Source organism: Monodelphis domestica, chromosome 2 (genome assembly GCF_027887165.1).
Source record: "Monodelphis domestica isolate mMonDom1 chromosome 2, mMonDom1.pri, whole genome shotgun sequence".
Classification (NCBI taxonomy): Eukaryota; Metazoa; Chordata; class Mammalia; order Didelphimorphia; family Didelphidae; genus Monodelphis; species Monodelphis domestica.
Window position 1 is genome coordinate 328,950,817 of NC_077228.1, and position 17,088 is coordinate 328,967,904.

Sequence of the window (17,088 nt, forward strand, 5' to 3'; positions counted from 1 at the left end):
TATTGTTTATAGCCTTTGCTCTCTTCTATTTTGTGTGCCTATGTTACCCTAGGTAAATATTTCCTTTTATGAAACATATTCAATATATCATGTTTTTATCCTTCTCTAGTTTGATTTCTTCCTCTCTAGTCTGCAGTGGCTTATTTTTCAACAATTTTTTTCATTTTCAATAAGTAATTAATAAAACATTCTAATTAATATCCTTAACCCTATATCCATATACTCCTTGACCACCTTAATCTGCTTCTGTTCCTCCACTCAGACTTTTTATTTCATCACTTGCCAAATTATGAAGTGTGAATTCATAATCACAAAGATTTCCCAACCAGAATAAGGATTCCTCTTATACTTCTTCATTTCTAATTCCTATTTTTCTTCCTTAATTTAGTTAAATACATTTATCAGTCCTTTCCAAAGCTCTGTTTATCCTATACCTCCTCCACATTCCTAAAATAACTCCACTTTCCAAATTCCTCACAATAAAAATGAAAGAAAGCAATTTTAATACTTAAATATAATCTTTCCTCTTAACTTCTTAAAATGTCAGCAACCAAAGTTCTAGTGACTTTAATTTTATAGGATCATAGCATTTAGAGCTTGAAAGGACCTTAGAATCATTTAGCTTATTTGCCTTATTTTATAAATGAGAAAAGTGAAGTCCATATCAAAGATACAACTTATGCAAAGTCACAGTTTTTAAAAAAAACTTATTTTGAACCCTGTTCCCCTGAACTCAAAATGCAGTGGCCAGAAAGAATGATAAAGAAATTCCCTCCCCAAAATTCAATTTTTATTTAGATGTTTGGCCCTTCAAAATGTATCTCTATTAAACTTATAACCTAGGAACAACCAAATCATATTCATTCATTTATTAACAACACTAAAACAAGTAACAGTGAAATTATTTCTAATTCAAAAAATGTTACTAATTCTTAGTAGCTGATTAAATCTTAATATCTATGTTTAATAGGTATAAAACAATTTGCACTGTGATCTGAGGTTAAGTTGATTAGCCATGGTACAAATCTAATAATCAAATGAAAAAAATAGATATATCATCATAACCATCTTTTATGACAATGAATGTCAAAGGCCAGGAACAGAGTAGCCACTTAATTAAAGCTTATTGACAGACTAATATTATTTGTGTTTCTTAAAGTATATCATGATTTTTTTTTCTCTTGAACTAAAAGTCCTTGAAAGCCTCTATATATTTCAAAGTGTCATCTCATATTTTCTGCATATTACTTTTCTTCTCCTTCAGTTACAGGTTACTGCCTACTTTTTTCAGTTTTGGAATCATAAAGTTCACAATAACAATTCTATTGATGGAGATGCAAAGCTACCTTCTCTTCTGTGATTCCTGGGGAAAGGAAAATGAGCAAGGGTTGGAGAGGGTGGAGAGATAGAAAAATGCCAAAGCTCTTTAATAGTCATGGAGGTCTGATGTCTAGAATCTCTTTGCTGCCAACATTCTTTGTCTGGAACACTTTCCTAATAACACAAATAATGTGCTGTATGCAAAGGAAATGTTACCTTGTATATAAACAAATTAATATATTAAAAATCAACAACATTAAACTGTTAGAAGAAATTATTTTACTAGTCACTAAGATGCTGAGATACAGAATCTTCTCAGTGCAGTGAAATATAAGAGAAGCCAGATTTGCCCTAGAAAGGAAATGTAATTGAACCAAGAGGCTGGCATGGGACAAGGATGCTGCCTCTATGTTCTTAGGAAGAGATTCAATCTGGAATGGGTGACTGAAGCAAATTTCCTGACTGAAGACTGAACTAAACCACTGGAGAGGCAGGAAGAGAAATAAAGAACTCAAATAAGAACGAAGTAGACATCACCAAATAATGAATTGAGTTTGTTCCTGGTCTAATATCCTGGTCTAATTATATATATATATATATATATATATATATATATATATGTAGGTGATTTCCATCAATTTTATTTAGCATACTGTAAAGATAATTTTAGGGTTGTGACTCAAAATCTAAATTAATCAGTTGCCAGGGAAAAATCCCCTATAAAATATCCAAGTCAGTCTGGAAATTTATGGTAATTTTAATTAATATAGAGAGAAGGATTTAAGGAGAAAGAGGGAAAAGGATATAGGATTTCTCATACCTGGCCTGTGCCAGGGGGAGTTAATGATCTCTGCCACTGGGCCTCTGAAGGAGATTAGAGGCTTCTAAGAGGATAAAGTTTGGAAAGTAAAAGAGGGAAAACTCAGCCAAAAACTCACCACTGAACTGGACAATTGCTTGTAGCCATGGAAAGATGCCAAAAAACCCAGCACGCTGCCACCAGCCAACTCTCCACCACTAAAGGTATGGGAGAGAGGAAGTGACACAAAATATATAGACCTTTTACTTTTGTGTCCCCTCCTCTCAATTTTCACATCCACCAATCACATCAGAGAGCTTTTCTCCAGGACTACCCTTTCTTTAGTTCTTATCTTCTTTGATTAGATTATATCTTTGGAGTTACTTAGCACTTCTTTGTTTAATTCATCTTTTGTCATTTACTTAACCTTTTTGTGATTAATTTAACCTTTATAATTACTTAACACCTTTTTGTATTAAGATCTTAAAACAGACTTAGCTTAAAGTTCTAGCTTCACTATAAAGTAAGAACTAAGTACCTTCATTGTTCAATCAGGAGATTACAACTTTTTTCTTCACCATAAAGTAAGATCTAAGTAGGGTAGAGTAATTTAAAGTTCACACTACACAAGTTTATTTTTTTTCACAGTTCATGAGGATAGAAGTGCAAATAGGTCAAGATTACTTGGAAGAGATAGTTCTGACTTTAGAGGGATGCAAGTTTAGATGGTATTATTAGTTCTGTCTCCCAGCAACATTGAAATAACATGGTCAGATCTATAATAGAAAAAAAAAATAAAAAGCTCCCATATTGCAAGTATGATTGAACTCTTTCTTAGCATTGTTAAGCTTTGCACTCACTTATATACAATGAAGACAGTGACCACAAGGCAATATACAAAGATCTCTGGGCTTCACATCCAAATATAGGGTATTTTTCTACTTGAACTGAAAAGCTCATATGCTCTTAATTTAGGGCATTATTTTCACAGATTGCTCCAGGAGCAAACATTTTTTTTTCATTATAAATCTGGTTATAGCAAAATAACTGGAATGCAGACACCATTAAAATCTTTATTTCCCTCAATTTTTTTATTGTAATCATTTACCAAATTAAAAAAGGTTAAGTAACTCACAAAAGGTAAACTTAACAAAGAAGTGTTAAGTAACTCAAAAGATATAATCTAATCAAAGAAGATGAGAACTAAAGAAAGGGCAGTCCTGGAGAAAATCAACACCATTATTTACTCTTGTTCAATACTTTAAAAGACCTTTAGTTTCAATATTGTGGAATTCACCCCATTAACACAGATAACAACCCCTATATGCTTTAATAAAATTTTCCATTGTTAAAAATATGTCTGGATAGCAGAAGTAAATGCCACAACATCTTCAACAATGATAACAACAAAAGCCATACTCTTTCATGAGTATATAACTGTTGCCTGTATTCTGGCTTATTTCATCTTGCCTAAACCATGTACATATCTTACTTCTCAAAAACCTCTCCCTTAATCTGCAAATACTCAATACTTGTCTCCCTATATTTCTTCTCCCTTTTATGGTAAAGCTCTTTGAAAAGGTCATCTAACCTAGGTGATTCCACTTTCTTTTTTCTCTTTCTCTTCTTAGCTTTTTGAAATATGGCTTCCAAGCTAACCATTCCACATTGGTGGATTTTCTTAAATATGTATACCTCATAATTTTGGGACTCTTCTGAAGTCCAGTTATTTATCTTGTCTTCTCACTTAATACTCTTTCACTTGGTTATCTTATGTAGACCTCTCAGACCTACTAACATTTCCTCTGACTTCTAGTACTGTAGCTCCTGCTGATTGTTATACAGCTCAACCTGTAAATACCTTAAACTCAACATGTCCAAAATTTAATATTTTTCCCTCAATCAATTCATATTTCAAGATAATTCATTATTTCCCTTCTACTTCATTGCCACTATTCCTAAACTTCCTATTACTGTTAATTATATCCCTCAAAGGTACCATCCTCCTTCCATTTGAGTAGGCTCACAAACTAGTTGTCATCTTTGTTTATCTTTGATTCATCACTTCATTTTTCAAATTCCTACTGTAAAAAATAAGGGGGATCATTCTTTTAATAAATAATGGATGATTGGTTTGTCTCACTGGTTAAGATGCTATACCAGTGGGGAGTTAAGAGGACCAAGTAATCAGGAAACAGGGGCTAATTTCCCTCTGTTGAGAGAGGGAAATTGGCAGGACCTCTCTCTCTCCCCTTTAGGTGAATAGGAGCAAGGGTTTGAGGTAAAGTTTAGAGAGAGGAAAAGATAATTCCTCTCTCTCCTACTCAAGAGATATCAAGCAGGATATACCTCTTGAATCCCTTTGAGAACAGTGGCTGAGGGGATGAAATGTCAGTCTCCCCTGTCAGCTGCTTCAAAGGAAGGATCCTACTTTTCCTTCCCCAAAGGAGATATGTGACAGGCTTAGTCTGGCCTCACCACAGAAGGACTGACCTCAAGCTTTGAGGCCTGTCCCCAGTTACCTAAATATGCTTTTTGTTATTGTAATAAGCCAATCCAAAATCTGACTTGTTAACTAGAGGACTTATTGAAAGGTTAAGGTAAATGGGTTGAGTGGAAGTGGGTAGAGGTAGCCCTGTCAAGTTATACACTCAGCACATGACTTGAGGTTCATGTCAGTGCCAAGGAATGCTTTTTCCCCTTTCCCAACTGACTTCCTTTTTAATAATTCTATGCTAGTATTTCTGGTTTGACTAATCTTGAAAACAGTTCAGGGAAGCAGAGAAACCAGAAGGAATCAGGAGGGCTGGGTTCTGGAAAAGAGAGTTCTAACCAGCACCTCCCTAAGGGTCTGTGATCTTTGTAGCAGGAGCAGGAACAGTAGAAGGATTTTTTGGAGAGGAAACAGCTTCAGGATTAAAGGCAGTGTGGCTTCAAGGGTCCTTTCAGCCTCTCGGGAACTGAACCTTTCAGCTCTCAGTCTTGAGACAGAAGATCCAGGGACTGTTCAGAATGCCCCTCAGTCAACAGTTCTTGTCCCATAAGTCCTTGCTCTTCCAACTGCCATTCAAGTCCTGCCAATCAACAATAGGATTCCAAAACCCTTCCTTGTCATCCCAACACTACCCATAACATTGCTTCTGAGTTCCAACCCCCAAGTCTACTGATTTGTTGCCAATGTAAGTACAACTTTGTGTAGTCTGTCATTTACAGAGGACAGGCATCTGGATCAAATGAAATCCATCCTTGTCAGTTTCAATACCCTGCTGAGAGTCTGGCATTTTAGTCATTGGTCCAAAAACAGAGTTGTCTTCTCAGAGAAATAGGGCTGTACTGTGGAGCTTAATTATTCAGAGAAGTCAGCTGTTGTAACTTCTAATTTCCAGAAATATCTACCCCTAGTTGGATGGAAGACATTAATCAAACTTGAATCACAGTGGAGTAGAAAGAGTTCTGGCAGTAAAAGAACATCTGAATACAAATCTCAATTTTGATACTTAATACCTATGAGACCTTGCACAAGTCATTTCCTTTTTTGTGACCTTATTGACTCATCTAAATAGTGAGCAGTTCTAAGAACATTACTCTGTTCTGTTTTCTCTCTAAATCCTATGGCTTTTAAGGAAGTGATAAACTTAGACACAGTCATTTAAAAATAAAAGTAGATATTGGTATGATATATTACTCTCCCACTCCAAGAGAATATAAGTTTATTTAGAGTAGGGACAATATTTAGTTCATTTTAATTTAATTTAATTTTCTTTTCTTTTGTATTGGTATTCTCAGTATTTTTCCCAAAAGTTAATTGGGTTAGATTGAACTTAAACATTATAGGGAAATAACAAAATCCATTCTTTTCTTCTAATATTTTTGCCAAACTTCATTCAAAATCCTGCCAATATATCTATGCCTTTGTGGCAATGAGGGGGCCTAAAGCAATATTCTGTATTTCAGGTAGAGTTTTACTTACTTGATTTTCTATTTGCAGCACTGCTGTTCTTCTACAAAGTGATCCTATAGAGATGTCCTCAATTCTCTCCAAAATCAAAGAATGGCAAATAATATTAATAAAAATAATATCAACAAAAGTTCAAGGACATCTCTGCTTTGACATCTTCTGGAAATACCAAGGTAAGTTTATATTTTATTCTCTATAGTAAGCACCATCACTAACTTTTGAATCTACTAGTTTTAGCTGCAGTACTAATTTAGCTAGTTTAGCTGCAGTTTTTATTCATATATAGAGTTAAGTATTCAGTCCAAATTCCTATTTCCAACAAAATCAGTACAATGATATCATATACAAAGAAAATATTGTTCTTTATATGTTACAAAGGAAGTTAATTTTCATACTGAAAAAAATCCCTGAAAATTTTATATTCAAATTTCCTTTTTGTAATCATACTAAAAAAGAACAAAGGATAATAACTATAGAAGAGGTATGATGCAAAACAAAAAACTGACTGGGCATTTTCAAACTTTCCTTTATAAGAACTCTTCCCTGAATCCTTCTCTCTTCTCATTTTTATAGTTTTCTATTTATATGCAGCTTGTCCCAGTTTGACTTCCTATAGTTTCTATCAGAGCCCATTTTCATTTTTGCTAGAGAATAAGAGCCAGCAAAAAAGCTTCTGACCTCTCCACTAGTCCAGAAATAATGGGAGTATGGCACATCAAAGGTCAATACATTATAACCTTGTTACAATGAAGAGACTTATTATCTTTGCATGAATAATGAAAGAATGTGGAAAATAATAAAATTTCAACACCCTTAATTATTAACAAAAAGAAAATAATATTATTGGTATGTGACCTCATTTTCAAAGAGAATAACTCTTTCCCATAGCAGTATTAGAAATATGGTAAATGAGCTAAAATTATTACTACAGTTGGAATAAATGTTAAGGTTTAAAAACTCTTCTACCTGGAAAGCAGTGGGTCATAGTACAAAAAAACCATTGTTTTAGGAATCAGGATTCTACCATTAACTCTTTCCATTGAAAGGTTATCACCTTTGGAAAGTAAATTCTCATTAAGATTTCAATTTTGTCTTCTGTATATGGAAGTCCCTACCCCAATCTATGGATCAGACAAAAGTTTCCAAGCACTTAGACGTATATTTAGTTTTTTCATTGCTATGCTGATGAGTCATGTATTTATTTATGCTTCCCTTCTCTTTCTTGAGTCCCAGTCTCATAACCATTTCCATATGTTATATGTAGAATTGTATATTTTGTAGGCTTCTAAAGATGTCATCTTAAAAGAGGTCATTTTTTTATCCCAACCTATATGTCTTTGAGGCTTGCATATCTGGTTCTAGGGAACAACTATCTATCCATTTAACCAAGTTTTAATTTTTATGTCAATTTTTCCTTCTCATTCTCCTTAATTACACTTGCCTATCAGCTGCAAAATCTTGTTTTATTGTCTCCATACATTTTCTTACATCTTTCCCTTCTTTATTATTTTCATAGCCACCACTTTACCTAACATCTCTTTCCTGGACAATTATTATAGATTTCCAATTCATCTCCTTGCTTCAAGTCTTTTCCTCTCTCTACGTTTTTTTCCACAAAGTAGCCAAAGGGATTTCCCCAAAGTGTGGCTTTGATCATATTATTCTCCTATTAAGTGAATTCTAGTGATGAACTATTGCCTCTGAGATCATATATAAACTCTGGTATTGTAGTAAATAATAATAAGGGTCTATATTTGATTGGTAATTGATAAGTAAAGATCAGGCAGTTATCTTCTTTCTTTTGTCTACCCTCCCTTCCTCCCATTTCCTCCCTCTCTCCAGCCTCTTCAGCTTCCCTCTCTCTTTCTTCTTCTTCTTTCTAAATCACTCAGGGTGAGTTTATGATGTTTCAAATGAAATATTCTTTATCTTCTTTTATCTTAAGTAAGGGTTTATTTGGGGAAGACAGGAAAAGATAGAGAATGGAGGTAAGAGGATTGGGGATTTCCTTAACAGTACAGGGAGTCTGAGGTTGGAGGATGTTGGGATATGGTTCAAATTAAGAGAAATGTCTGAAAGGTCTGGAGGTTTAGTCACTATCATCAACAGAGTAAGTCAGAGAGATAACTGGACTATTGACCTTCTTTCTTCTGCTTTCAAAGTCACAAAAGACAACCTCCTGTCTGTCTTCCAGGTTAAAAGACATAACCCTTCAGTTTGTCTGTTCCTTTCCTTCCAATTGCTCTTCCCAGTGACATTCCAAATAGAACCTTCATTTGACTGACAGGTCATAAGCCTCTGCTTCTGCCTTTTTCATGCATCCCAATTTCTCTCTTCCACAAATCCTCCCTTTTCATCTTGGAAAAAATGCAACCAGCATTTTTTAATGATACTTACCTTTTAGATATATATTTTGTTATCTTTCTCACTATTTAATTCTTAACCCTGTACTATATTAAATATCCCTTTACCCCACCAAAATAACAATTATTAATGTATCTTAGCTATTCTGTCAATATAGTTCTATGCTAAGGTTGGGTATAGGAAAATGGTTTAAGTTTTCAAGGAATTTACATAAAATATAGTTTTGAATATAACAACTCATGTAACAATTTTAAACAATTTCAACAGTATCTTGAGTAATTGTCTTATACCCTAATGTCTATAAATTCAACTAAGTACAATTTCTATTACTAATAATTTCTAACCTAAAATCATAATATATTCTAACTTCTATACGTAGTTTTTTGTCTATCCCTATTTCCCTAAGGCTTTGAACAAATTTTCTAAACTGTCCCTACAGATAGTTATTAGAACATTAATAAATTATTCTATTATAGTTAGTTTGTTAGTACATTAGTATTCACATATGTACATGAGTTGTATCTATGCAGATTTACATATATACCAATATAATACATTGTTCGTGATTTCTGTGCAAAATCAGGCAGATAAGAAATTTTTGTACGTTTGAATTTTCCACAGAAATTCATATATGAGTGTGAATTTTTCATTTTTCAACTATGCATATGTTGTCTAATTACCCATTCCATGAGATTTCTTCATATATTATATTTCTGTGTAGCATGTGTATGTATATATGTGATGTTAACATGTAAGTTACATTCTTACATAACCTCATGATCACAAGTCCAAAGTTTCAAAATCTTTTGATGTTGATTGTAGAAAATTTATGTCTTGATCTCTTGTCTGTGCTGCATGTCACTTTTTTGTCTGTTGTCTTTCTTGATTGTGGTCCTGTGTTCTTTAATTCAGGAACTTATTGGAACAGTCAAGAACATACTGGAACAATCAGGAACATGCATACAAGATTTTTACATGTGCATGTAAGATTGAAATTTTCATTGTGCATGGAAGTAAGCTATGAATTTTTCATGAGTGCTTATCAGAATTCATTAGTTATTCTTCATGTGTGAAAGTAAGCATTATATGTGATCATCTTCATGAGTTGGTGCATGCATAATAAGTTCTTAGATTTTGTTAAAATATGAATCTGAAGTTTTCCTCTTATCTTTTGAATGTTTGAATTTTTCACAAGGAGATTCATTGTTTGATGTCTTTAGTTATGCCATGGAGATATTATTTTGATATAATGTAGTTCATTTGGTCATGGAGTTATGTTTTCACTTGAAATAACTTTGTTACTTTCTTTGTTGTTACTATTGTTGGTAGAGACTTTGTATAGATTATGTAGAGACTTTACTTTGGAGCTAATCTTTAAAAATGCATATTTTCCTTTGTGTTACTAGATTTCTTATGAAGCTGTTTTATTTGCTTTTGCAGAACTTTTCTGTTATCATTAACTCCATAAACATAAAAGGTAATCCATAAACCCCACCTGTTTACCAAAAACATCACCTCTAGCATTTTATTTAGATTTATATCCAAAGACTATGAGATTTTAAATAATTATATGTGTTTGCCCATGTGTGCACACTGCAAATATTTATCTAGATTATTAACAAAATTTACCTAACTCAAAAAGAATGCCCAAAATCAGATAATAGTCAACTTCTAAACATGTGATATTTACATTTTTATGTCTGCATTTTAGAAATCATAAAATCTTCAGAAGGCAATCAAAAATAATAGTGTAAGAGCAAAATACCATTTAAAATCAGTATAAGAAAAATGGGGTTGTTTTCAATCTAATCTCAATCTAGGAGTGACAGTGGGTAAGGGTAATGTTATGCAATCACCACTCTTAACTTTGGAAACTCTCCCTTTCTACCCATTTTCCCATGAGAGGGTAGATGACCACATCTCAAGATAATATTTGGATGAAGTGAAAGAAAATAACAATGTATATGTTCCTCATTCACTTTTCTCAGAAGGGCTTGGTCTGGTGAGGAAAGGTCTTATGTTTAGAGATTACTTTAGTCAACTCCAATTAGAGAAGTAGCATTAAAACAGAGATCCTTAGATTTCATGAATAACTTTGATGGAGAAAAAATACATCTTAATTTCAACATCAATGATTTCCTTTTTTTATTCTATATATTTTATTTCATGTATATAAAATTATTGTTCTAATTAGGGATCCATAGACTTCACTAGACTGCTGGAGGGGTCCATAACACAAAAAAGTAAAGGATTCCTCTCTTAGAGGAATGTGTTTGAGGGATTTTCTACTTTTTTTCTCTGTAAGAGAAGTGAAAGGAACCCTGTCCATTATGGTAAATAAACCTTATTAGCTAAATAGAATTGCTTGTTTTGTATAGAGACCAATGTCTCAGAATTTTATTTTATTTTATTTCCACACCGTTGAGATATGTCAGTGCATGTCATTACAGTTAACAAAGGTAAAATATAGATTAAAAAAAAAAAAACAACCTTCTGATTTAGGGGCCAAAAACTGACTCCTTGATGCAATCATAGAAGAAATCATTCAATCTTTTGCATCTCTATAGCTTAATTTTTCTAATAGAGAAAAAGAGATCATATTAAAAAGACCAAGTGGGTTGTTCCAAAGATACAGACATGAAAGAAAGTCTATAAATGGTGTAGTGGTTAATAACAATGTCACATTGCACCTAAGGCTAAGGGTGGGATTTGGGGGAGAAAAAAGATTAGATTGGCATGAGAATTAATTATAATTATGAAGAATTCTATTTAGCTATAGTGTTGATGAATGTGTGCTTGTGAAGATTTTAATTCCAGGTTTTAAGCTTCCAGTGGTATACTACATATGTGCATACATACATATGCATATGTTCATATATTTATCTATAGCCTTGGGGCCCTGCTTTTGTTTTGTTTGCTATTTAGGTAAATTGTTGCTGCCATTTTCCCATTATTGAAGAGAGGGATTTTCCTTGTTTACATAATGAGGGAAATCACTCAAATTTATATCTACTTAGTCTCAAATTTAGACCTATTTAGCATAGCTTTTTAGTAATTTTAACTGCTACCCAATCTTAACAGGCAAGAGGGAAAAAGGGGAATTTTCCCTGCACTGCAGAATGTTATGAAATAATTTTACAGAATTCATTATATATCCAGAATTACTTTAATAGGAGAGTGATATCACCATAGGATTATGACTCCTTTGTTCTTTAAAACTAAAGAAACTTGGAATATGTCTGGTCTTGAACAGAAATTTAAAGCATAGAAAATACTTCATTTCCTCAAGTTTTCCTACTCATATCCATCAAAGAAAATGTAGTTATATCTTTTTTATGTATTAAAATAATTTATATTTTACTATTGAATCAGGAGAGGAAATATGAGAACACATGAAGCTTAGCATCAGCAATCCAAACATATTAAACATATGCATATACCCAGATACACACATGAAGAGAGAAAGAATATTTCCTAACTTCCCCCTTCCTAGATTAAGATGCCAAATCAACAAAGGGACAACAGTTCAGCATCTATTCAGTATAATATACTGGGTTAGACATTGTGAAGTATATAGTCATGAGTAGGGAATATTACTCCCCCCAAATCAACTTAACAGTTTATATGAAACCCAATGAAATGTGGTATTATCATATGGATGAATTTTTTGTTTCTCGGTTCATTTGATCATATAGTCTCATTGCTTCTTGGACATATAAAATGAGTATTATAAAGACATCTTGAACTTAATATGTACCAAACTAAACTCATGATCTTTTTCTATATAACATATCCATTTCCAATTTTCAATATTTCTATGAAATGTATTACCATAGTTATAATCTCTTAGGATTATCTCAGGTTTTTCTCATGATTTTTTTCTATTCTTTATTTTCCTTCAAAAGACATTTTCAATAATTTATCAGATTACATAATTTCCAACTCAATAGGATTTATCATATTTAACCTGGCCAATTGTTAATATAACTGTTTAATAAATGCTTGTTGATTGATAAGTTGATTCTTTTCAAAGAGAAGCAAGAAGTCAGTATGAGCTGGATAGAGACAGAAGATTTTCAATAATTTTTCAAAGTAAGATGAATGATGAAAAATTATTTTAATTTACTTTTATGAATTTTTTATTCTGTATTAGAAAAGTAAAGATCATTATAAATATGTCTAGTCATAAGAAACATATCCTCTTTAACCATGTCCTGAAAATATAATATACTTCAACCTATCCTCTGAGGCCATCTATTCTCTATTAAGGCATAGAATGTTTCATCACGATTACTTTAAAATAGTGGTTGGTTTTTGGATTTATCAGTCATTAAGAACTTCAAAGTTGACTCAATTAAAAACTGGTATTTTTCTATAAAAATTCCCTGGTTCTATTCACTTCAGTATGCAATAGTTCATACAGATCTTCCCAGGTTTTCTGAAATCATGATTTCAGGTATCTTAGAACACAATAGTATTCCATAACATTCATCTACGGTAATTTGCTCCACCATCTCCATATTGACGGACATCCCCTTGGTTACCAATTCTTTGCACCACACTACCTATACCTTTTTACTTGTAGGTCCTTTTTTCCTTTTTCCTTGATCCTTCTGGATATAGATTTGGTAGCTGTATTGCTAAGTTAAAAGTATTTATACACGTTAATATCTTTGTTTGAGAGATTCCAAATTGCTCTCTAAGAGGATCTATTAATTTAATAGTTCACCAAGAGTACAATAGAGTACCTTTTCTCCTATAGGGACTATAGTATTTATCATTTTCCTTTTTGGTTATCTTAACCAGGCTAATGGATATAAAATGGTATCTCAGATGTTTTATTTCACATTTTCTAAAATAGTGGTAATGTAAGGGCATTTTCAAATGATTACTGATGAACTTTAGTTTCTTCCTCTGAAAAATGTCTTTTGATGTTTTTTAAACAAATTGTAATTGGGGAATGGTACATTTTCTTGAATACTTGAAACAACTCCCCATAATTTTTAAATAAGGTAATTTTCAGAAAAAATTGCTAGAAAGATTTTCCCCAGATTTCTACTTTTTTTCTAATTTTAGCTGCATTTATTTTTTGTGCAAAAAAAAACTTTATGAATATCATGCCATAAAAATTATACATTTTGCCTCTTATGAATTGTTCTATATCTCATCTATGGCCTTGACCTGTTCTCCAAGCTTTATGTTCTACAGGAAATTTTATTTCTTCCCTACTTCACTAACTTGGTCATGATATCATCCTTTGTGCCTAAGTCATGTGCCTGTTTAACTTATCTTAGCATGTAATATTAGATATTGATTGTTTCTGCCAAACTATTTTCCAGTTATCCAAACAGTTTTGTGTTAATTAATGGTTCTTTCTTCAAAGCTAGGATCCAATTATTGAAATATTTATATTTTTAGAGTTTTATAATTATGTTCATACAGTTAAAATGTGTGTCTTGGCATGTAGAATCCAAAATATATTTTTTTTCTTTCTGTAATTACTTTAAACAGAATTTCCTCTTTGTAGCTCTTTCTCTTTGTTTTATTAGTAATATGTAGAAATGCTAATAATTTTTGTGGGTTTGTTTTACATCCTGAAACTTTGCTGAATTTGTTAATTGTTTCAGTTAGTTTTTTGAATTGAATCTATAGGGTTTCATTATATGCCAGTACAATATCTGAAAAAAGTGATAATTTCATTACCTCTTTATGTTTATACTTTTGATTTCAGTTTTTATTTTATTGCAATAGCTAGTATTTCTAGTACAATATTTAATTGTTGTGGTCATTATGAACTTCCTATCTTTACTACTAACCTATTTTGCAAAGTTAATAATAATATTAAAAGGAAAAAGTGGCCTTTAAGTGAATAAATATCTCATCATTCTTGTAAAGAAAAATAAACTGAGTTGATATTTGGAAATAGGAACACAGACAAAGTAAAAAAAAAATCACAGAAATAAATATTTGAATAATTTAAGTGAATAAGTGGCTTATTTTCACATTAATAGAGACTAAACAAATATCTTCTCAGAAAATTTAAAGAAACTTTAAATGACAATGTCTTTATTGATTTTGTTCTGAATTAATGAGAGAAGGAAAAAGTAAAGATGGAGAAGGAACTATATTGGGGAGGAAAAGGGATAAGGAAATTGAGCTGTATGAAATGAAACATTTATATCCATGGAAAAAGACTATGGGTAATGAGTATCCAAATGAACTTCAATTTCATCTAGTTTGTTTAAAAGAATATTGGATATGACACACACAAACACATGCACTTATCTGTATAGAAATATACCAATATCAAAAGAGAAACAGGAAGGTAAAGACAAGGAAGATGCAGTGAGAAATCTGAAAGCAAGGACAGATAAGGAGGAAGTCATCAGCAAAATAATCTCATATTTAAAAGAAGATCAAAACTTAAAAGGAAGAAATAGTAAAAATGTGATCAGGGCTGGGGTAAGTAGAAAAGCTGCAACAAGGGAAACAGGCTATTTGACATAAAAGATGATGCATCAAGCAAATATTCTCTCTTGTCATGGTAGTCAAAAACTGGAAACTAAAAGAGTATCCTCATCTTGTGGAAAGGTAGAAGAAATTGTGGCATTATAATGTAATAAAACATTTTATTGTGCATAATAAATTACAAAAAATATTTTCATTTTCTGGGAAACTAAAGAAACTTTTATGAATTGATGTTAAGAAAAGTAAAAAAAAAAATCAAATGCTTTATACCACAATAAAACATTTTAAATAAAAGTAACATTGGACGACTTTAGAATTCTAATGGACACAGTGTCTAACCACAAGTCCAAAAGTATGAAGATGAAAGACAACAATCACCTCTTGATATAGAATTGATAAACTTAACATACAAGAAAGAAATGTTCATTTTTAAAAATTATAAAATGTGATATATTTTTCTTAGTGACTTTAAAAAATTATTTAGGGTATTTTTCCATGATTACAAGATTCATGTTTTTCTTCTCCCTTCTTCTCTACCCCCTCCCAGATCTGACAAGCAATTCCATTGCATTATACACATGTTATTGTTAAAAATCCATTTTCATATTAATTATATTGAAATAGAGTGATCTTTTAATACCAAAACCCCAGTCATATCTCCATTGAATCATGTGATTGAGCAATATTTTTCTTCTTTGTTTCTATTCCTACAATTCTTTCTCTTGATGTGGATAGCATTCTTTCTCATAAGTTTCTCGTTATTGTACTGAATCATTGCAGTGCTATTAGTAGAAAAGTCTGTTACATTTGATTGTTCCACAGTGTATCAATTTCTGTGCACAATGTTATTCCAGTTCTACTCCTTTTGCTCTATATCAGTTCCTGGAGTTCTTCTAGTTCATACAAAAATCCTCCTGTTCATCATTCTTTATAGCACAATAGTATTTCATTACCATCAGATATCACAATTTGTTCAGCCATTTCTCAATCAGGGGAAACCCCCTTATTTTCCAATTTTTTGCCACTACAAAAAGTGCAGCAATAAATACTTTTGCACAAGTATTTTTCCTTATGTTCTCTTTGGGGTACAAATCTAATAGTGGTATTGCAAGATCAAAGGCTATGCATTCTTTTAAAGCCCTTTGGCCATGATTCCAAATTGCCTTCCAAAATTCCTGGATCAATTCACAACTTCGTCAACATGGCATTAATGTCCTAATTTTGCCACATTCCCTCCAAAATTCATTATTTTCCTTTGTCCAATCTGCTAGGTTTAAGGTGGTACATCAGCATTATTTTAATTTGAATTTCTCTAATCAGGAGGGATTTAGAATACTTTTTCATGTTACTATTAAAAGTTTTTATTTCTTCATCTGAAAACAATTTATTCATATGCTATGACCATTTGTCAACTGGGGAATGGCTTGATTTTTTTGTCTCCTTATATATTTGGAAAATGAAACCTTTGTCAGAGAATTTTGTTATAAAATGTTTTCTCAGTTTGTTGCTTTCCTTGTAAGTTTGATTGCATTATTTGTTTGTTCAAAACCTTTTTTAATTTAACATAATCAAAATCACTCATTTTACATTTTGTAATGTTCTCTATCTCTTGCTTGGTCTTAAATTCAGATCTTAAGATCTGAAAGGAATACTATTCTATGTTCATTTAATTTATTTGTAATTTCACCCTTCATATTGAAGTCACTTATCCCATTTGAATTTATCTTGGTATCAGGTGTGAGATGTTGATATAAACCTAATTTTTCTCTTACTGTTTTCCTATTATTCCAACAGTTTTTGTCAAATAGTGTATTCTTGTCACCAAAGCTGGGATTTTTGTGTTTATCAAACACTAGCTTACTGAAATCATTACCTAATGTTTATTGATCCCCATGGATCTACTCTTCTGTCTCTTAGCCAGTACCATATTGTTGTGATGACCCCTGCTTTATATTTAAGACCTGGTACTACTAGGTCACCATCCTTCACATTTTTTTTTCATTATTTCCCTTGATATTTTTGATCTTTTGTTCTTCCAGAAAAACTTTGTTATAGTTTTTTTTCTCATTCTATAAAACAGTTTTTTTGGGGGGAATGATAGGTATGGCATTGAATATGTAAAATAATTTAGGTTAGATTGTCATTTTATTATATTAACTCCTCCTACCCATGAATAATT